The sequence below is a fragment of the Cuculus canorus genome, chromosome 5 (genome assembly GCF_017976375.1).
Source record: "Cuculus canorus isolate bCucCan1 chromosome 5, bCucCan1.pri, whole genome shotgun sequence".
NCBI lineage: Eukaryota > Metazoa > Chordata > Aves > Cuculiformes > Cuculidae > Cuculus > Cuculus canorus.
This window is the reverse complement of record NC_071405.1, coordinates 6535950-6558351: the sequence shown is the minus strand read 5'-3', so window position 1 is coordinate 6558351 and position 22402 is coordinate 6535950. Positions and strand designations below refer to the sequence as shown.

The window sequence follows — 22402 nt, the reverse complement described above, 5'->3', positions numbered from 1 at the left end:
AGGGCTGACCTTCTGCACTTCATGCTGGTGGGTGATGGCAGGCTGAAGAGCAAATGAAACCTCTGCAAACAAACTCTCCTGTCTTCAAAGCACAAATCTAGGCATGTTATTTAATATTTGGCTCTTCAAGCGATACAGCTGATTCTCAGAAGCATGAAACACCTCGATAGGGGCTTGTCCCAGAGGCCAGAACCTGAGTTCCCCTCATCCCTACTCCCCCCTAAAAAAGCCAACTTGGGAAAAAGAGGCTCGGCTCACTTATCAGCGACAGAACCACATATCTGGATGCATATGGTGGCCCAGCAGGCTGCTAAAGCAAACACTGGCAGCAGTACCCCTTGACTCTCCTTGTAACACAATACAGAGCAGCTCCCAGGGCTGATGCATTGCAGTGCCGTCACCTGAGGAACCAGTGGATTCTGATGGTAAACTAATCCTTGAGGGGACGCTGGGGGCCAAGGGGGAGAGGGCTGTGCTAGGAAGGGTAATCCCCATCTCTTTTAAAACTTAAAAGATGTATTCCACTCCTCTGACACCGAATTGCGCTTTACTTTCTGAAGAATGCTTGGAAGCTAGGAAATTTTAGATATGCAAGCTGCCTAGGTCTTTGCTACGTGCCACCTGAAAGACTTGTCTGAATCCTTCTGCAGAGGCAGAGAGTGAGCATGTGGATGAACATGCACACCGTGGTCCCAAGTACCTGGCCTCAAAAGGGCAAACCACCTCCCAGAGGGCCCTGGAGATGGCAAGGCACCTAAAATCACATCTTCTGCCCATGGACTGCTTTGCTCAGATAGATCTGTATTTTCATTTTCCAACATTCTATTGGCAACTGCTCCTTGAGGTGCTTTCCCATCAGGTCTGGGACTTGAAAGCCTATGCAGTAAGCAGCTCTGGAGATCTTGCAGTCCACGGATGACAGCCAGGGCTCAGATGGGACCAGAATTGTTCATACATCCTGGGTAGATGCCCTTCTTCAGCCTTTCACAGGCTGCTACCTCACTGGGGTTATATTTAGCGAGGCATCTGCGGTGACAGTCATTTTTTCAGTATTTAGGAAATGCTAGTGCAGTCTTCTGGTTGGCTGCCAGGTGCTACTGGGAAACATGTGTTGGAATTATTTTTGGCACTCCCACCACCAGAGTGCCCATCAATCACGCCTGTGGGGCTGCTTCAAGTCTGTCTGGACCATGGCAGCCTCGCAAAGCCCTCCTGCCTCCCTGGGGTGGGGGGCACAAAAGGAGGCTCAAGGGAGGCATGCAGATCATTCTTTTAAGGAATTCCTATCATGCCAGGCTTGGCTGAGCCCACCCGACCCCTCTGCAGGGACTGGGGAAAGGGGTAATGCTTAAAAGGAATGGGTCCAGGGTGGGGGAACACTCTGGCTTTGTGATGAAAGCTTCTTCTGATATGGTTTCCAGGAGAAGAAACCAAGCAAAACAGTCTCTGTCCCCATCAGACTGGCTCGTGGCAGGGGTTTCAGCAATCGGGGTGCTGCTATACTTCATTTTGGTTTCTCCCAAAATGCAGCTCTGTATTTGCTTTTTCTGCAGGGGACTCTTACTATTTAGAAAGCAAACTACACTAAGTAACTCTGGTAACTAAGCAAGGCATTGGAGGCCAGCAGAGAGCAGAGGGTTTTATAAGTGTTGTTATTACCAAATGACACACACTGTTAAAGCCTTTACATTCTTTTAAATGGGATTTTTTTGTTTCTAATGTACTTTCGCCACAGCAGCACTGGAGAAGCGTGGCTCAAACAAACACTTCTGCCAGGTCTTGACACCCTTTCTTCTGGATTGCGACAGCCTTTCCCCAGTGGTGTTTGCTGGATCCAGACCTGCCTCTGCACCTCAGTTCCTACCAATTCTCACTGGGGCTTTTTCTTTGGGCTCTTGGTTCTCCCCAATTTTCATTCACAGGCTCTCCCCTTCCTCACAGCTACGCTTCCCTTCCCTTTCTCCTCTTCCATGCACATCTCCTTAGAGCAGGCTGACCATGTGCCAAGGTCAGCCTGGGAATGTATCTCCAGGAGGGCTTTTGCTGTGCTCAACTCTGAGCAAGGTAGAGCTTGCCCATGGGCTCAGTGTTGCTGATGAACCCCTGCAGGCTGGGGTGAGGGGTGAGTGCTCGGTCCCAGACATGGGCAGCCCATCTTCTGGGGAAGGGCTGCAGTGGTGATGACAGCCCCACCAGCATCGCTCCCAGCTCTCTGATGCAAACCCCTGAGGGAACGGATTGCATTCAAGAAAACTTATTTCAGGAAAACCCACACCCAGGAAAAAGGAGAGGGTTTCCCAGTTGGCTGAAAACAACAAAGCCTGTTCCCCAGCCTGGCAACCCCAGCAGTGACCACAGCCATGGTCCCAAGCCTTTGCTCCGGTGTGGCCACTGAGGTTTCTTTCTTTCTCTAACCAAGATTTTCTTCCTCTGTTGTGCCTCAATAGTCTTCCAATGGCATTTTAATCTACACATGTTGATCTGCTGCTGGTTTTCTTTTTTTTTTCATTGGAATACATACATATATCAAGCTGCTGGTAACTGTAAAAATGTCTTGTAAATAACATTATTAACAGATACAAAGTGATAGCTGTGAATTACAAATTATTAACAGAGGAAATCTGGACACTGCTCAGAACAACTGATAAGAGATGGAGTTTTGCAGTAAGTGTGTGAGGTAGAAAAAGACATGAAATTTCCCAAATATGTTGCTGGTGATGGATGGATTCATGACTGTGTTGTGTCTCCTCTTTCAGTTTCTGCTGTATGTGGGCTTAGAGAAGAATCTTTTTATTAAATCGCTTGCAGAAGTGTTTAGGTTTCCCTGACAGTGGTGATTTGTAGATCTGCCTTATATATTATGGCAAAAGGAGATAGGGAGTGGTTGATTTGGTTGCTGAGAGTAGGGAGGTCCAATGTGTGCCAAGAAAGACATTAGATGCAAATCCCCTGCAGCTGATGTTTTTGCAGCTCAAGTGGGTTTGCAGAGGTCTCTTTAGCTATGTATTGTGTATGCGATTGTCACAAGCCAAACACAATGTGCTACTCTTGGCAGAAATCACTGAACCGCCAAGTTGCTTTCTCTAAAGCATCCATGCCAATGTTGGAGTACTGTCCTCATTGCCTTTCCACACCTAACACTGATACCCTCATCTCCTTTTTACTTTGATCTTGAGGACAAATGCCACCTGACACCTGCTCTCCACGAAACGCTCCTTCTCCAGGCAGACAGAGGTGCCTTGCACAGTCAGGGACAGTAAGACCTCTTCACCACACCGGGACAGCATGATGGTCCATCCCTCTGCTTGCAGGTTAAAGCAGTGGTTCAAAGTAGAAGTTACCACCCAATGCAGTGTGGGAAGGCATTTGGAGCCATCCAGCCCACTCTCCATAACCATGTGAGCATCACCCAGCTCTCAAGCACTGCCTCTCCATGCCGCAGCCATGCAGCGCAGCCAAGGCTGTGGTCATCCTCAACAAGTAAAACACATTTGCAACGGAAGGTCAGAAACCCCGATGTGTCAGAGTAGGGAAGAAAGAGGAAACAAGTTGTCACCTCTGTCTAGGACCCATACAATAAGAAGACTTTTATGTGTGGAAATGTTTTTTCTGAGACATATCCCATTACCAAACCTCAGATTGCCCAAGTCCCTCCCTAGTTATCATTCCTCATGGGCTTTTCACTATACTAGCAAGAAAATAGTTTCTTATCAGTCTCTTGCTGCCCCTCCCCAAATGCAGACTCTTGGTGATAGCCAGGTTTCTTCCCAGGATTTCCAGAAATAGGTGGCAAGGGCTCTGTAGTTCATGTGTGTTCTCACAGAGGGATCTGCAGCATGCTGACAGCATCCCCAGACCCCACAGGATGGCCTTGGTCACCTTCAAGCTGTACATTCAGCACGTAGTGCACTCTGGACACAGAATCACAGAATCACAAGGTTGGAAAGGACCCATTGGATCATTGAGTCCAACCATTCCTAACACTCCCTAAACCATGTCCCTCAGCACTTCATCCACCCGTTCCTTAAACACCTCCAGGGAAGGCGACTCGACCACCTCCCACACCTTGGATGAGCTGTGCACAAATAGTGAAGGAGATTTGTATCTGGTCAGGAAGTTCTACACACGCTGAAGGCATCAGCTTGCCTGAGCAGTGCTTGCTCCTGGAGGCTGACAAATTTGGTATGGCTGCTCTACCCTCCCTGCACTGTGCAGTTTCTCTGCCCGTGTCTTACCCAGCCAGACTCCTGCGTGTCCCCAGTTACAGCAAGCCTACTGCCTTGCCTGAGCTGCAGATCACCAGCAGACCCCGCTGCAGGACCTTTGAAGTGAATTTTTAAACATCTAAGAGGCTTATCCTATTCTTGCAAAAGGTGCATTTGCTAACCTAGGAGGGATGCTGAGGAAATAATGCCTTCAATGTATGGAAAGAACAGAGATGTTCAAAAGCCTGTTAACTTTATCAGCCTTGTCCTTTGAGGACAGCAATAGTGAAGGACCATTGCAGCTGCTAACTACCCACCAAGGACTCTGGAGACCAGGCTTCTCCTGGATTCCCACAGAGCTCAAGCTGGTGGCTGAGACCCATCAGAGCTTGGGCACTTCATGATGCTCCTAGATGGGAATTTTGCCCCAGGAAACCTGGGAGCTCTACAGCAAGAAGTCCTGCTCAGTTGAGTTTTCCCTTGTCTAGAACATATGAGATGGCTCTGGGCAGCCCGTGTGGGCCTGGGCGCTGTCTCCCTGCTCCCACCCAGCACTATGCCATGGCAGCCACCGCTCTTACATCTGCCCCCAGAACCTGTTGCAGGATGCATCCAGAGAAAATCAGCTTCAAGCAAAGGAAACTGTATCTTGAGCATTACTAAAGGGCCTTTTCTCCTGAAGCAGGAGCTCCCAAGGTTCCATAGCTAACCCAGAGAGGGCTGGCTGCAATTACGATGTATTGCTGGTGCGTAGCTCATTCACCAGCGAATTCAGTTCCTGGGAACGCTCGTGGTGGGTTGAATTAAGAATGGCGTTGCTCCTTCCCAGAATGAGAAGTATTTTTTTTAAATTTTATTTTTAGGTTTTAGACATTTCCCACACAAAAGTCTGAGGTTGAAATGTCATTTGGGAAGTGAGCATGACTGACTTTTTATTGGAGTAATAGAAATTGAAATATGGAAATTAAACAAAATATTATGTCTAACGGTGTCTTTAGTTTTGTGTTTAAAGCAAAGTGTTCGGAAGGTCCTTTCTCATCCAGGCGCCCAGCTTAATCGTACAGTCCTGAGGAGGAAGGAGGGACACAAGGATATGGCAGCCTCCAAACACCCTTCTCTCAGCCCCAGGGGGAGCATTGCCCTTTGCATCATCCGTGTGCAACGCATACATGAGGCTTATCAAAGCTCATCTTGCAGCTAAGAAACTGTATCACAAATTTTCCCCTAAGAGGATTTTCACGTGGCTGACAAATCCCTCAACGCGAAGTCTATTATCAAAAATATTCAGCAAAAATATCAGGGAGGAATTTCTCTGCCTTCTTGTACATGATCTCTTTCGAAACATGACTACACAGTAAAGGTAAAACTTGTGTAATTGCACAAGTTTCCCCACTGAGGGAACCTTCCCATAGACTTCAGTGGGATTTTTCACATGGGTAAAAATCCAATATTCATCCACAATGGTGAAAGAGGCAATTCTTGTGGTTAGTTGCCCTGGTTCTATAAGGAAAACTATTTTTTTTTTTAACATTAAATGGTTTTAATGTGAGATCTACTGAGCTGATTTCAGGAAAAATTCTCCTTGTGTCTATGTTTGTATGTTGTGTGTAACCCTGGTGACTGACTTCTCTGGAGCCTATACATATGAAGACTTCAATCAAGATTAGTTAAAATGTAATAAATCTAAGCAGGCAGACACGGTCTGCCCTGACTATTAATAGTAGGAGTGGGGAACTCAACAACTGCTGGTTGCTCAAAGGGCTTAAATGGATAAAATGAAACAGAAGGTGTATGTTTTATTATAGGGTGTCACAGTGTTATCAGATGCGTGGAAATCATCCTTGCAATGCTACTTCACCACTAAACCTTGCATGCGGGCTGAATGAAGAGGATTATTTCCAATATCCTTTTGCTCATGCTGCTGTCACAGCTTTTCCATATTTGACTTCGGGGGAAAAAAAGAGTTTGCAAAATGAAGAGTCATGGCAACACTGAGTAACAGCACCAAATCAAATCAGTTATGCTCTGCTCTTGTTGGTACATCAGGTTTCCAACATAGTAGGAAAACTCAAGATCCTTTGCAGGGGTCCATTGGTATTTGGGTTTATATACATTTCAAAGGCAGGAAGGTGTGGATAAAGCACTTTACGGCAGACTAGCGTGTAGCACTTAGGAATCTAAGAGTGTAGGCCACTTGGTCCAGTATGCCAGAGGAAAAGTTCATTTAGACCTGTATTTTATTTTCACCTCTTTATGCTATCAGACTCCAGTTTGGATACTGCTTCTTAATTCTTGTCCACCTTCAGACTCTTTTGGGCATTGGAATTGCCATTTGTGTGGTACAAGCACTATTTCTCAACATACACTTGTTTAACAGCTACCCCCCTGTGCCTAATTTTGGTGTCAATTGGAGGTATCATAACGTTAATATAATCTTGAAATATAATATAATTAATATAATATAATATAATATAATATAATATAATACAATATAATCTTGAGATATTTTTAAATATACTTCTAATATGGCTCCCTGTGCAGGTATATAGCTGGGTTTAGTAGGTTTTCTCCAGATATTACCAGAATTACTAGAAATTAAACATAGAAAATAAAACCTAATTGTCATTACTTTCTCTTGCCTCTTCCAGCAAAATGACAAAATATATTAGAACATTGGAAGTGGGACACGTTCGTTTAACTACAGCTATACCACTTCGAGTAATAGCTGTTAGTGACTTCCAAAAGTCTATTTTTCTTCCAGCTTCCAAATTCATTGCACAAGGATGTATTGCAAGTCGTAAGATTGATGGCGGATATTGTTTTCTGTTGGCACAACATGAAATCATGTCCATCTTGCTCACGTTTTCCGTATGGGCCTAGGAGCCCACTTTCTCCTTAGTCTTCCAGGCTTCAATATAGATTGACAAATTGAACCTTTGGTCCAGTTGGCCTTTCAGATGGTGCAACTCCTTGATTTTCTACAGGGAGGTTCATCTTCAAAGGCTATTTGTTCACCCTGTAGGCTCCATTATAAATGCTCACTGCCACAACAGAGCACTCCTGGTCTGTGCTAAAGGACTACTTAGCAATAAGGAGATGTAGCAACTGAGGCCTAGATGAACCACGAGGTACCAGTGGTACAGGTATTTCTCTGAGTTACTAATGTCTGTGTGGTGTGTTGCAGAGCAACCCTTACTAGGGCTGTTACATTCCCGTTTATCACGGTCCTTTACTTCTGGATCAGAATGAGTTCTCACATAAAGCATTTGAGACTCCATCCACCTACGACCACTGCCCAGACCTGTCCACTATGCAAGGTGATGCAAGGATTAGCAGCTCCCCCTTGAGTCTTCCATCACCCAAGGATCTTAAAAAAGAGTATATTGGGCTATAGATGCACGGGCAGAGACGGCCACAAGGTGCATCTTCCCAAGAAGGAGAAGCCTGGAGCTGGCCCAAATGCACTGATACCCAAAACAAGACAGGGACCTTTCTGGGACACCACATTCATAAACTGTGTCCATGCTACGTCATATTTAGGACTAGATCTCATTTGGGCCTCGTGTGGTGACCCCTAGACACTTCTGTTTTTTTCCAGCTCAACCAACCTGCTGTCACCAGTCAGAGTGGTTGAAATGGAGGTTGTACATTGCGTATTGAAGGTGTCCCTGCCAACGGCAGGGGGTTGGAACTGGATGATCTTTATGGTCCCTTCCAACTCAAACCATTCTATCATTCTATGATTCTATAATTCTATGTCCTGTCAAGAAGCTGTGGGAGAACGCAAACCTGTGATGCCATAGTCCAAGCTACAAAAATAGAGGATATCAGGAATAAGCAGTTCACAGAATCACAGAATCACAAGGTTGGAAAGGACCCATTGGATCATCGAGTCCAACCATTCCTAACACTCCCTAAACCATGTCCCTCAGCACTTCATCCACCCGTTCCTTAAACACCTCCAGGGAAGGTGACTCCACCCCCTCCCTGGGCAGCTGTTCCAGTACCCAATGACTCTTACTGTGAAGAACTTTTTTCTGATATCCAACCTGAACCTCCCCTGACGGAGCTTCAGGCCATTCCCTCTTGTCCTGTCCCCTGTCACTTGGGAGAAGAGCCCAGCTCCCTCCTCTCCACAACCTCCTTTCAGGTAGTTGGAGAGAGTAATAAGGTCTCCCCTCAGCCTCCTCTTCTCCAGGCTAAACAACCCCAGCTCTCTCAGCCGCTCCTCGTAAGACTTGTTCTCCATATTCCTCATTGCGGAAAGGTCAGTACCAGCTGCACCATGCCACTGTGTCCTGCGCAGTCAGGAAACACATAACAGGATGACCCTAGAAAGGGAAAAATGGATTGTCTCTTCCACAGACAGACAGGGATGTCCTATAGCGCCTGCACTGTGTTGGCTGACTGTCTTCTCTCCGGCCATCTGGAAGCAGGAAAAGCAGCACATAACGTGTGTGAAGGCAGATGATAACAGCTGAAGCTGGAAAACAGAAGCAGAGAAAGACAGAAGAAGCTGTTTGTGCTGCCAGAATCTGTTCTACTAGATACAAGGATTTCATTTATTTAGCAATAAGGGTCAGAGACTGAAAAAACTACAAATGAGCCCCAAAATAATGAAAATAGACCTCTCAGAATTTTTGAGTTTTGTCTTGAAAAAAAGCAGTCATTTAAAATAGCAATACAGATCTATTAAAATCCTTGAAAATACAATTTTTCCTTTATTTTTTGCTTTTTACTCTTTATTCCAAGCCCCCTTGTTCCTCAGTTGTCACTCAATGTCACATAGATTTTATGACATCTCAGACTGCATTTTCTTTTCAGCTTTTTTACAATCATCTGTTTGCCCGTGTCTCATTTCTCTTTCAGTCATGCTGGGTGCAAATCATCTGACACAATTTTAGCCATTTGAGAGTTAGCTACTTATTTGAGCTGGATTCTGGGCTCATTTTACAGTGGGCAGAGAGACACCCAGCTGGCAGTTTATCCCACGCTCTCTAGGAAGGGGCAAAAGGCTTAGCTTAGCTTTCACTAAACATCTGAATCTAAGACAGTGAAGAAAGAAAGTGACAAGTTCTGTCATCTGTGACTTTGCAGGAACTGTCTAGCACTGGACTTAAAAGGACAAAAGCAAGAATAAAAGAAAGACAAGGTGCAATTTAATAATAATTAAAAATAGGTAAACCCAAAATTCTCCACTTTTCAGAAAAGGAAATTTTTTTTTTGAGGAATTTTATATTTAGAAAAATCTGAAACCTTTCAGAGAATTTCTAAATTTAGGGTAGAAAAGGCATTTTAAGCAAAAAAAAAAAAAAGCAATTCAGACTTAATGAAATTGTAGACATTATTTCTCTAAATTTCTCCAGGATGTACTTGGATACTTTATGAAAGGTGAGAGAATGTTTTATGCAAGAACGGCCTCTAAGCAGTTATGAGAGAATTTGTCATAGATCACAGAGCAGATGTGTTCTGTAATGTGGCAGATGTACCCTCACAGGCTGCTTTGCTGCAATGACAAGACACGAGGATCAGAAATGCACGTAATCTGCAAGCCTGGTGCATTGGGTACAAAAAAAGCGATTAAGCCAAACTAGATATTAAATTTATCAGAAAATTATCTACAACTTGAAGAAAATTCTGTATTATCTTTTTTTCAAGGAAAAGCAAATCTGTATAACTACATGTGATACTTAAGTGCCTTTATCTTCCCTTCCCTCTCAGCCCCACACCATCGCTTGACATCTCTTAATTTCTTCCTGTTTGTCTCGATTTAATGTGATTTTCTGGCTGATTTTCTTTCTTGAATTTTTTTATTCTCTTTTTTTTTTAACATGGTATTAATTGTCTATACCTCCACATAGGCATAAATTACTTATCAAAACTGGTAAAAACTCAGTTGTGCTCAGGGCATCCTGCTGCAAGGGTCTGCTGTGACCATGAGATGTGGTCATTTGATCTGGGTGTTCAAGCTGGGGCTTCAGGCATCTTTCTGCTTTCTCCTGATCAGATCTGACCTGCAATATCCTCAAAATCTGGAGGAGGGTCCCTTTGAGGGGTGCTCTGTATAATGCCACCTCGCAGAGATTGGCTTCCCAGCTGAGCCCCAGCGTTACCGTGCAATAGCACTGGATGAGAGTAGCCTTCTTTCTTCTCATTTTAGTAGTAATTTATTCAATTGGAAATTACCCCGGCTGGAAAATCAGTATGTCCTTGGCTTATAAGGGCAAATGAATGATCAGCCCCTTCTGCAAACAAGAGGTTTAATTTACTCCCTGATTGCCGTGAACTACGGTGATATTAACTGCACCAGTGTTCTGTAAAACCACGGCTGAGGTCAGGCTTTAACGTTTGCGAGCTCCCATCCAACAAGCAGGTCTTTTGTCAGTGAATTTGTTGGTAATTCTGTCAAAAGGAAGTATTTTTTATTTCTGAAAGCATTATTCTTATGATGTACCTGGATCATCATTATTCCAGGTTCATTGCCCCTGTGAAAAGAGGAATTCTGCAAATGGGGAAACAGGCATAGAGAGGCTGTGTGGCCCAAGCCAAAGCCAACAGGGAATTTTCCCCTGGTTGTTTTGCTCTGACATAAGGGTTTGCCAGACCTGATAGTCCAACAGCAATTATAATTCCCAGGCTGTGCTTTGACGACCGTTTCTCCTGCACAGGATTTCCCTTGTTGCTGATGCTGGAGTTCAAGATCCCATGTTGGTGACCAAATGATGCAGGCAGCACTTTGGCAAAGCATGTTGGATCCTCCATGACTTCCTTGGTATTCCCAGTTGCCTCCAGCCACCTTTTCCCTGCCCACTAAGTAACCCCAGGTCTATTTCCTCACCCTTAAGCTGGTAAATCAATGTGCTTCTGTCTCCAAGTGCCTTTGTGCTAAATTCACTGGTGTTCATAAACATATGAAGGCAACTATAAAAGTGCAAAAAAAATGAATATATGTTAATGTATTCTGTGACCATAAAACCAGAAAAGGGACAAAGAAAACCAGTGATTTTATTTCTGTAGAAAGGATGATGTAAGAAACACTACCAAATATAGTTACAGGACATGGCCAATGACTCTGTTTCTGGTCTTTACCTCCATATTGACCTGTTCATAAAAAATTATTTTTAAAACCTTATTCACTTCCCAAGCTGCAAATAATCTGCAGCATCAGTGATTCCAGTCTTATTTATTTGCATCGATGTGACTCTATTTTTCAAATAAAAAGCACAGTGCCACACATTTTGTCTACAGCTGAAATTACGTGCAAGTTGTTAGCTGTTAAATTCACCCAAAAGGAGTGGTTCAAGGTACAGCAGCATCAGCCTGGAGCACGCGTCACAGCGCGACAGAACCCTGTGAAAATGAAAATAACAAATGCAAATCTACCCTCTGTGTCGTTTGTGCCACCGTATCACCAGTTGAGCGAGTCTCTAGGATTTAAACATTAAGAGCACAGCCCTGCTTGATTTGCTCCCAGGTTGGTTCTTCAGCTCAACGCACAGAAATTACTCTGTCAAATAACTCCTGTGTAATTTGAACTCCTCTACAAGATTAATCCCTTATTTTTTTTTTAGAGGACAACCTGATGGAAAGAGCTGCAGTCAGCAGGTGGGCTTGTGGCAAAGAAAAGAGAGCAAGGATCAATTATAGCCTTGAACATGGCTGTTCAACTATGTATCAGATAACCACCAATTCTCTTAAAATCTGTCACAACCCAGCAGTTGCTACGCGAGGGTGAGTGTGAGGCTGCTTGGTTCATGTTCGTAATCAGGCCAGGTGGATGATGCCTTTTAAGGAGAAGCAGCAGGAGGAATGCACTGGGACCCGGGACAATCAGACCTTGCCATTTTTGCCAGAACAAAGTGTATCTGATGGTTTGGGACGTCTAGTTTTGTCTGCGAGGGATTTTCACAGAGGGATCGCAGAGAAGCAGAGCCCCGTCAATCAAATTGTGATTACGCTGAGTAACACGGCAATGGCCTTTTAAATTTGCCCTTATGGACTGGCCTGGGTTAAAGCTTTCATGGCATGAATATCTGGAGGGCGAATAATAGGTCTGATCCAGAAAGATTTGCTTTCTCCTGGACTCTGCCTCCCTCTGAATATTCCCAGATTTTCCACTGTATCATTTTTATATGTGTATTTCTGAGAAGCAGGAGTGACTTTCCTCCTCCTGCTGGCACAGTTGCAGGGACGTCCTCATTTCAACGCAGCCCCTAGGGGAGGGCACTGAAGGTGGTGGTTGATTTAATTGGTCCAACAAGATTGTTGCTGGTAAATGCTTAAAATTACTCCCTTGTGTGAAGGGATACACGCGAAGCTGTTTGATGAGAGAAACAACATGCTGGTTCCTCTCTTCTTCTCCTGCTCCATTGAACCTGGTCAAACATCTGGCTGATCCAGCTGCAACTCTTATCTCATCAAGTCTACATGTTCACCAAGGCAAGCCAAACTTACTGCTTTACAACATCTCCTGCGGTCTCACCTGAGAGCAGTTTTACTTGTGCTGCTAAAACAGCCAATGGAAAAGAAGCCTGAGACCATGAGCTAGAGACCCACCAACATTATCAGGTACAGTAATGGGTCATGGGCATATCAAGCTCATTGATCAGCTCATGTATATCCACAGTCTTTGCAACACACTCAGACCTCATCCAGCTTGTTGTGATGTGCAGTTACCAGGACTGTCCAAGATTTTTCACTGGGCTATCAAGAAATCTTGGTCAGCACTCAAGGAGTGCAAGGGCGGATTTGATTGGAGGTCAGGAGACACATCCTCAGCAATATAAGGTCTCCTCTGGATGGGTCGGGAGCACCACACCTGGCGTAGGTGTACCAGTTGGACCTCCTCTATGGTATTGCAAACCCAGATGATCCTGTAGAAAAATAAAGAGAAAGCTGCAGGTAGTTGAGTGAATGAAGAAAGTTGAAAAAGAGGTGAAGAAAAGACAGGGCAAAGGGCCACATCCTTATAAGGTGCTCACAGACAAAGCTGTTCCCACAGTAGTGTGTTTTTCAAGTGCACTGCAGACCAGAGGTGATTCATCGCTGTACTTCAGCAAACCTTTTTAAATCATGGAACAAGACTGTAAAGAAGATGAAATTCTGCTCAGAGGTCAGTAAAGAACTAAGGCAAAACAAACGCAACAAAAGGAAAACATATTTTAATGCCAAGAGACCAGTAAATCCTTAAGTGTCCAGAAAGGAAGCTGTGTTTTCAGAAGTGGCTCAAAAGCTTGAGATAATGCGAGCTCGGGAACTTGTGTTTAACACTATATAAGGGGACAGCTGAAGTCAGGGACTGCTCTCAGCTGTTCTCTTCATTTTCCCCATCCAAGAGCAGTGCCTCTGCTGCAAAGACTGAGCAGGACATCTGTCTGCCTCAGCCATTGTGTTTTTAACTCCACATGAGCCAAGATCCTTAGGTTCCTCCTTTTGAAGATGAGGTGTATGTTCTTACATCTCTTAATTGTGTATAGAAATACTTACCAAGAACCAGACATGGAGTTACAGGGCAGTGACTCACAGTTGTCTATTATTTACTAAATATTTTTATGGTGTACTAAGCACTTCTTATGTTCTTCAGTGCCCTCCGAGAGGAATCGTTGCAAACACATTTTGAGAGATGGCGTCTGTCCCAAAGCATTTGTAGTCCGGACCAACAAGACAGGCAAATTATGGAAGGATAAACAGTGGGGCAGATAAGTTTTTTGCCCGAAGTCATAGCATTAAAACTGGACCTGCTGTCCTGATGCCCTCTTACCTGCTACTTTGTCCACTCAGTTCTGATGCTCTGTTATTCCTGGCTATGGAAAAAGTTAACTGAAAAATATCGCAGAAGAGAATATTGCTGATGAATGACAGGGGCTCTTACTTGGTGCTTATTTATAGGAGTAGTCATTACAGAGGAACTCTGCTCCATGAAAACAGGTTGGTTGTCTTTGATACCATTTTTATTCTCTCTCTTCCGCCACTGAGAAATGGTAGTTTACCTGCAGGGGATGGGAGATTAATTGCAACCGTGCTTGATGCGTATCCTATCGCTGTCCCATAGGTGTGAGTGATATACCTACAGTATTTCATCTTATCTGCAGCAGAGTAGAGAATGGTGTCAAAGGGATGTCCTCTGAGCAGGGGATGATGAACAAATCCCCTGGCTGCTTTTCACAGTTGCCAGCTTTACAATCATATCCTTAGTTCTACCGGTGGTTGATTTTGGGGTGACCACCCATGACGTCCTGTGAACTTGGGGTTCTTCACACCCCTATCATGTTTCCATCTCCTCTCTCATCTTGCAGAGGTGTCATTCAGATGTTTCCCATTACCAGAGGTGACGGCAATGTATTCTCACAGCACCATGAGACCTGCAGACAGAAAGGAAAGAGGAAAGGATTATATCTGCCACCTAGAAACTTCGAAAGAGGCACTGGAAAAAACTGGAGCCATACGCTAAGTCTTAACACCTGCTCTCTGCTTTATTTATAATTGGAATATTTGTCCTTGAAGCAGCTCAGTTATACCCCTGAGCTGGAAAAGCAGTGAGAATCTCTGAGGGCACTGTAAGAGCCAGAGAGATTTAGGAAACAAAAATGTGTGCGTCTTAGGCTTTTGTGGTTCCCATGACACCTTGCTGGGTGTTGGAAAGATATTCAACTTTTAAGAACAACAGAGGATCCAGATAAAAAATGAGTAAGAATTCAAGCCTTTTGCAAATATCCTGCATTTTAATAACATTTATTCCTGTAGACAAGCACCAAAGAGAGGAGGCACTGAAGACTCATGGAGGTATTCTAGCTGCACAAACACGTTTCCTATGGCATTTAGTCCTGATTTCCTAAAGCCACAAATGAGCGCGGATGGGGAGAAGGGAGTGGAGTTCTTGCGGAAAAGGTGGAAGAGGAGCACCTTCACCTGGTGATGATCTGTGGAATGTTTCTCATTCTTGGGACTAGTTTGAGGGTATTTTTTGTGGACACAAGTATTTGTGCCTGCAGCAGGCTGTCAGTTTAGTCCAGACTCTATGAGAGCCATCAAACTTCAGAGGAGCTGCTCCTGACTGTGGAAGAGTCTCTCCTGAGGGACTGGAGAAACAGTATGTAAAGGTAGGACCTCTGCATGACTAACAAGTGGGTTTGGTAGAAGAGATGTGGACCTTGAGGCTTTTCTAAACTAAGGGAAGATGAACTGAATCCCTCCAGTGAGTGCTGTGGTGGGGACCGGATCAGCAAAAAGGCAAATCCCTGGAATTCTTTGCCCTCCACAACAATAGCCTGAACCTGCAACATCAAAAGTTGGCCATCCCTAAGGTGAAGAGAAAAATGGCAATGGTGTCCCTTCGTGCAGACCACAGTTGATCTCCCAAATAAGTGTGCAAGCCAAGTGTCTGAGCAAAAGACACATTTACAGAAACAGGGCTATAACCATCACTCAGCCAAGCTCCAGGAAAGGTTGGGGCCTGAATACCAGTGAACCCCTCTGGAAAAGGTCTCCTTCCTGAGACAGCAGAGGCAGGAGCAACCTGAGCAGTAGAGGAGTGGGCATGAGCAGACCTACCCCGACTCTCAACCAGCCAATCGATCACCCAGACACCGCTGCTAGACGTGTGCCAGTGAGCCTGCCTGGCCTTGTAGCTGTTTTATCATTTTAATTAAGCTCTGCAAACCCAGAGCTGTTAGAACAGGATTCATGCCTTTGGTATTCGCTTTTGGCTCCGGTAGAGACATGCTCTCTGCTGCTTTGGGGTGCCTGGGAGGGACCCTGTGCACCACAGTGGTGCCGGCGGGACACTGGCGCGTGCCTGGCAGCTTTGCCAGCACCCCTGATTCCTGTAGGGTTACTCAGCTAGCTGGAGCGCACGGGGCAGGAAGAATGGGCTCCCTCAGGGCATAGATTTGGGTGCTCTGAGTGAGGTCCAAGCAATGCTGCTAACAATCCTACACCCTGACATGATGGCCGAGGACAGCCACAGTGTCCCTTGGCCGGATGGGGATGTGGGCTGTCTGTCCAGCTCACGGCAGTGGCTGCGACACCTGGGTTCCGCCCTGGGTGCACGACGAACTAGGCGAAAAGTCGTGCTTTTATAAATGATAACAGCACCACACAATGCTGTTAAACGTCCCCCTCAAAGGAAATGTCGAATGTGAAGCTGCTTTGGTCCAGCCTGGTGTGATGTTGCAGCACTTCCCAGACCCTGTGGCTCCTCCATGACCCCCAGCCCTGTTGGCAGGCAGCATGCCCAGCCCCGGCATGCCAGGGCACCTCTCCAGCCTCTTTCACAGGGGCCATACCTTCTCTCCCATGTCAGCCCATGCTGCCTGCCCACGCTGTCTCAAGCACTTCCTGCAAACACCAGCAATGGTGTCAAACAGAGGGTGCAGTCCCCTGGAGGCTCCAGAAACCTGTGTGCTGCATCCCCAGGGAGGCGCATGGAGGTATACACCCTAGAACTGCCTTCTTGGTGGGGCATCTTGGCAGCCTGCAGGTCCAAGTTGGTTCACCTTCATCCCAGGATGACATGGAGTCATCTCATTAGTGCCAGAGCAGCCACTTCAAGATTGTCTCTGGATTCAAAAGGGAAGGGATCCTGCTCTGTGTTACACTCTCCAGCAGCTCCTCAAGAGCCTATTTCTTCCTATAGGGGAAACAATAACGATTTTTGTTTGTTTCTGTTTTAAAAAGCAAAAGATTCAGTGAAAACATTTTAGATCTAAGAGCCTGACGAAAATCTGAATTCACGTGGACACAGAAAGTGCTGCTTTATGAACATCCATAAAGACTTCAGGCATTAATCGCATGTGCAGTTTATAGAATGGTAGAATAGAATTTTTGAGGTTGGAAAACACTTCTAGGATCACCAAATCCAACCAACCCAACATGGCAGTGCCTAATAAACCATGTCCCAAAGTGCCACATCTACATTTCTTTTTAACCTCTCCAGGGATGGTGACTCCAGCACTTCCCTGAGCAGCCTCTTCCAATGCTTCATCACTCTTTCAGAAAAGAAATTTTTCCTAACGTCCAAGCTAAACTTCCAATGGCACAACTTGAGGCCATTTCCTCTTGTCCTATTCATCCCTTGCTTCTTTAGAGGCAGCAGGTGATGTGTTACAGCGACACAGTGTATATGTACTCGTGCAAGGAAAGGGAAAGGCATGCCTGCATGGTGGGCTCCAGGACTAAAGGGCCAAGCTCTCACCATCTACATGCGTGGGAATATTTGGAGTGGCATTTCTAGCTGAAGTCAGTGGAGCTGCTCCAGCTCTGTGTCCCTGTAACTGAGATCACACACTTTAACCTAACACATTTCCAGGCAGCCTTGATAGACACGCTGCGGTGTGCCTTGGCGCTGGAATTGGATCGCTCGTGGCAAGTGTCTTCTTCCCTCTGGTGTCATCTTCATCCCTATGCAACTGAGGATCTGTTTAACTTCCCACGGTTTTCAAGATATTTTCTGTGATTTTTGTTACTGATGAAAGATTTATATTGTACTTAACGTGGTAATTGTTTTCTCCTCTAGGAAATGACTTCAAAATTTTATTGTTGTTGTTTTAAAAGTTGAAACAGTTGCTTTCTCATTGTGTTTCCTCCCTTCCTCAAAAGAAATGTAATTTATAGGACACTGGTGTCTGTTTTAACTGCTTGTGGAAACTTGTCTGTTTATGTGTGTGTCAACTGCTCTATACCAAAACCAGAAGTGTGCTTAAAGGAAAAAAAAAAAAGATAAAAGAAAATGAACTGTCATAAAAAGTATAGCTGAAGGGTCTTGAGCGATATCTCCATATCAAGAAAAGTTACATCACCTGTGAAAACATCAGATATACTCTCACAGCTCTGCAGTCATTATCCTTATTAGCAGTGTTGTTATTACTGGTGGAATAAGCATGAGCTCAGGGCAGTGGAAGCAAGGAGGGCTTCGGGCCATATCCTGAGGGGGCCTGAACTAGACCAGCAACAGTAAACAAGCTCGTACCAAAGAGATGAAGGAGCATTTTTTGGTAGCTGCATTGTTGGAAGAAGACGGGGTTTGGAAAGAAGCATTTTTGAAGAATCTCTTTGTTGTTTCTCTTGCACACTATTCCTGGCTTCTCGCTGCTGCTGGTGCCTTGGCGCCAAGGCTTGGTCTGGCATTTCTCTGCTCTGCCTGTTGGGACGTGTGTCAGGAGGGCAAATCCTGTTCCTTTACCTCAGAAATTATACCAAACACAGCACAGCAGCTGCCATAAAAAATGGTTCCTAGAAAAAGGGGATTTTATTTGTAAAGTCTCCCCTAGACAGAAACTGCCTGTAGCTGGCAGAGGTCTGCTGACCCGTCCGTGGGAGAGGCACACGTTGAGCTTTGCCTTTGGCCACCCTCAATTCCCCAGAAGTGCCACACAGTCTCCTCACTCTCCCAGGGACTGCAAAAAAACCTAAATTCTTAGTTTAAAAGAGTTGCTTAGGTCCCATCTGTAGCAAAGAGGAGAGAGGTGGACGACTCTGTGAGGTTTTCTTACCTTAAGGGGGATATTGAGAGGAAAGGGCTGCTTCTCTTTGGAGGCTCACAGCTTGCCCCACCAGAGATAGACAAAGACCCGTCTGACTTCATGTGTTCTCTTTAAAACTGCTGACTCCAGGCAGGTTGACAGAATTAAATCTGACCAAAGGTGGGTATTTTTGTAAACCAATTACATTATAAAAAAAAACCACCACCCCCTTCCTAAGAAGCCACCCACTTTTTGCAAGCCAGCTGCTCTGCTGCCTGGAAGCTTCCCAGGCAAAGTGCAAAAAAAATTTCTGGATGGGTTGCAAATTAATTCAGCAGCAGCTCATTTGTTTCCCTTAGCTGCATGTACCTGTTGCAAATAAGGTTAACAGATTATTTTTGCTACTTAAAATAGTTTATAAAACACTACAAGCATTATTTATAGCCTACCTTGTCTGCATGCAAGGAGATTTGATTTGAGGTTCAAGAAAGCAAGGTCTCCAGCACAAGTTAAACTCCCTCTTGTGAAAGTTTCATAAGCTACCATCACGGTAGAAGTCTGGGCAGATTTATGCCACTCCAGCTGAAATCCTGGAAGATGGATTTGCCACTTCATCTTAGAGAAGAATAATACCAGAGCTCACAAGGAAGCAAGAAAACAGATTAATTGATGTTCATATCTTTCTGTATGGGATGCGTCCTCTGCTGACCAGTGCTGCTGGACCTCTGTTGCAGTCAGCAGTCTCACTACAATCTGCCCCCAGCTGGGGATCCAGATTACAAAAAATAAGAAGTGCATTTAATTTAAACTTCAGCATTTTACAGAAAAGCCTCCAGGTAAAATATCTCCTCAGTCTGCACGTCTCATTTTTAGATAGTACCAACATCGTATTTACAGACCAATTAGGAGATTAATATACATACTTAAGTGTAAATGTGTGCATGGATGTGGATACAATTTTATGACTATCATGTTGACAGAAGAAGAGTATCATAGGCCCAGACTGCGCTACTAGCCCCATCAATTTGTCATCAGAAATGTCTGTTCTCCAGATCAACACCTCCTCTCAAAGTACGTTTAACCCATCAGACTTCATGGTTATGGGATAGTCTTGGATTGGATCACTGCTATTTAGCAGGTGATTATATATGAACTTGGAAAAGTCCCTCTGCGTGTGCAGTTACCTATTTTGCATTTCAAAATGAGATGTGCCACTTACGTGTAAAAATGGTCCTGATATATACATACAGCACCGTAAGAGATTAAAAACTCAACCTTTCTTCAGCCTCAGAAAGAGGGCAGTTGATGCCTTCAAAGACTGCTGAACAAGCTCTGTGCTGAAGAACTCCTTTGGAGTTTCTCCCTTTGGAAAGAAAACAAAACAGAAATGCCTGTGCTAGCAAGACTGTGATTTTTCCCATGGGATCTACCAGCACTTGTGACGGTGCTGCCAATTTACCTCTAACTCTACAAGGAGAGTTTGCAAAGGTGTGGAGCTATTGAATGTAAACCTGGTTCGCCTTTCTCCTCCATCATGCCAGTGAACAATAGAGACCCATCTCTCCGGGAGCAACTTGCAGATGACAGGTGAGGTGACCATGAGGCTTTCAGATATAGGCTGGAGATGGCTGCAGGCATGTACAAAAGCATAAGCCTCATCAAGCAGTGAGGTCTGCACAGTGAGCAGCAAGGACAAATATATGCAAGTCCCAGGAAGTGCCTGGCATCTGGAGAGTTTATGTACTCATCGTTCACATCGTTCACATCAACATTGAGTCCCATGGAGCCTGGACATCCAGAAACAAGACAGGCAATCTTAGCATTTGGGGAACAGCCATATCCCCAGAGTCAAATAACATTTGGTTTGAACTGAGGGTCTCTTCAGCCTGCATGTAGAATCATGGCTTCTCATTTACCTGAGTCCTGTATAGATTTGAACCAGGTTGAGTAACTGAGGGGATTGATTGGGAGTTAGATACACGGCTCTTGACTTCTTTCAAAGTCAGATGAAACAGAGCTTACCTCCTTTCATTCTTTCAGGGAGCTCCTGTCCCACAGGAGAGATCTAATGACCATACGGAACCCTGGAGATACAGTCCTTGCCTCAAAGATTGAATGCATATTTTGTGCCTATACCTTGTGTGGTTGAAGAGTTCACTCTGGGGGAAGAGTGGCTGGAGAGCTGCACAGAGGAGAAGGACCTGGCGGTAATGGTTGACAGCGACTGAACATGAGCCAGCAGTGTGCCCAGGTGGCCAAGAAGGCCAATGGCATCTTGGCTTGGATCAGAAACGGTGTGACCAGCAGGTCCAGGGACGTGATTCTCCCTCTGTACTCGGCACTGGTGAGACCGCACCTTGAGTACTGTGTTCAGTTCTGGGCCTCTCACCACAAGAAGGATGTTGAGGCTCTGGAGTGTGTCCAGAGAAGAGCAACAAAGCTGGTGAAGGGGCTGGAGAACAAGTCTTACAAGGAGCGGCTGAGAGAGCTGGGGTTGTTTAGCCTGGAGAAGAGGAGGCTGAGGGGAGACCTTATTGCTCTCTACAACTACCTGAAAGGAGGTTGTGGAAAGGAGGGAGCTGGGCTCTTCTCCCAAGTGACAGAGGACAGGACAAGGGGGAATGGCCTGAAGCTCCACCAGGGGAGGTTCAGGCTGGATATCAGAAAAAAATTCTTCACAGAAAGAGTCATCTGGCACTGGCAGAGGCTGCCCAGGGAGGGGGTCGAGTCGCCTTCCCTGGAGGTGTTTAAGGAACGGGTGGATGAAGTGCTGGGGACATGGTTTAAGGGAGTGTTAGGAATGATTGGACTCGATGTTGCAGTGGGTCCTTTCCAACCTGGTGTATCTATGATTCTATGTTCCATGAGTACAGAGGAGGGAGGTACAGAGGACACCACTGTCTGTCTTTCTGTTATATTGCTATCCACCCCAAATTCAAAGACTCTTAACTCCTTCCAAGGTATCTTCTCACACTCTAAACCCTTTGTCTCTCTCAATACTCTGCCATTCAACCACCACCTCCTTGGGTGCCATCCTGACTCCTGGAATACATAAGGAGGCGGCTGTGCCTCCTGCCCATCCAGGTTGCTCCATTACACCACTAAACACTGATGCGGAGTCATGGTGACCAAGAAGTACCTGAAAGGGCAAGGAAACTCCATGGACTTTATCTTTTCAATTTGAAGTAATATCTCCCCACTTCCCTCTCTCTGCCAAAGGCCACTGCCTCCGGAGTTTGTCTTGGCCTCATTGTTGGCAGAGATGAAGTGAACCAGGTCACCCAGTTTGTCTCCGCTTCGCCTCATCAGGGTGTTTTCCTTTGGCAGTTTCTCCCATTTGTTGAGGTGCAGACACCTCTCTTTCTCCCCCATCCGACTCACCGTTGGTCTGAAATCACCGCATCTCTTGCAGGTTGTAGGGTTGAGCCCAGGCCACGATGTTCAGCCCTGAAAAAAGAATCAAATCAAATCAGGACTCTGACCAAATGCAGTGTTAACTGGCAGTAGGCAGCAGCACGTTTCTGAAAGAAACCTTGCTTGGTGGCAATAAGTGTTAACACATCCCCCTGAAAAGCTTCCTCTTGGTCAGAGCTTGCAGAAGTCATCCAGACTGGATGTGATTTCCAGACAAAGACTGCACAACACCCAGATATTGAAGACCGTTGATAGCTCCTAGAAGGGGTTGAAAACATCATCAGCACAGCATAATTAATTGTAAGACGGGCCAATTTCAACGCT

General features: G+C 45.3%; 1 long non-coding RNA gene across 2 annotated transcripts in view; it reads right to left on the bottom strand.

Annotated features, from left to right (window-relative positions):
- Window positions 1–11217: 11217 nt before the first annotated feature.
- Window positions 11218–22402, bottom strand: part of LOC128852418 (uncharacterized) — a 34314-nt gene continuing 23129 nt past the window's right edge. Inside the window, exons 2-4 of one of the 2 annotated variants that reach the window (XR_008450249.1) lie at window positions 22046–22111; window positions 14276–14566; window positions 11218–14194 (exon numbers count right to left, since the gene is read on the bottom strand). This is a non-coding gene — a long non-coding RNA (uncharacterized LOC128852418). Of the gene's footprint in view, window positions 14567–22045; window positions 22112–22402 lie in introns of both variants that reach the window. The other variant, XR_008450248.1, reaches the window with a different exon arrangement.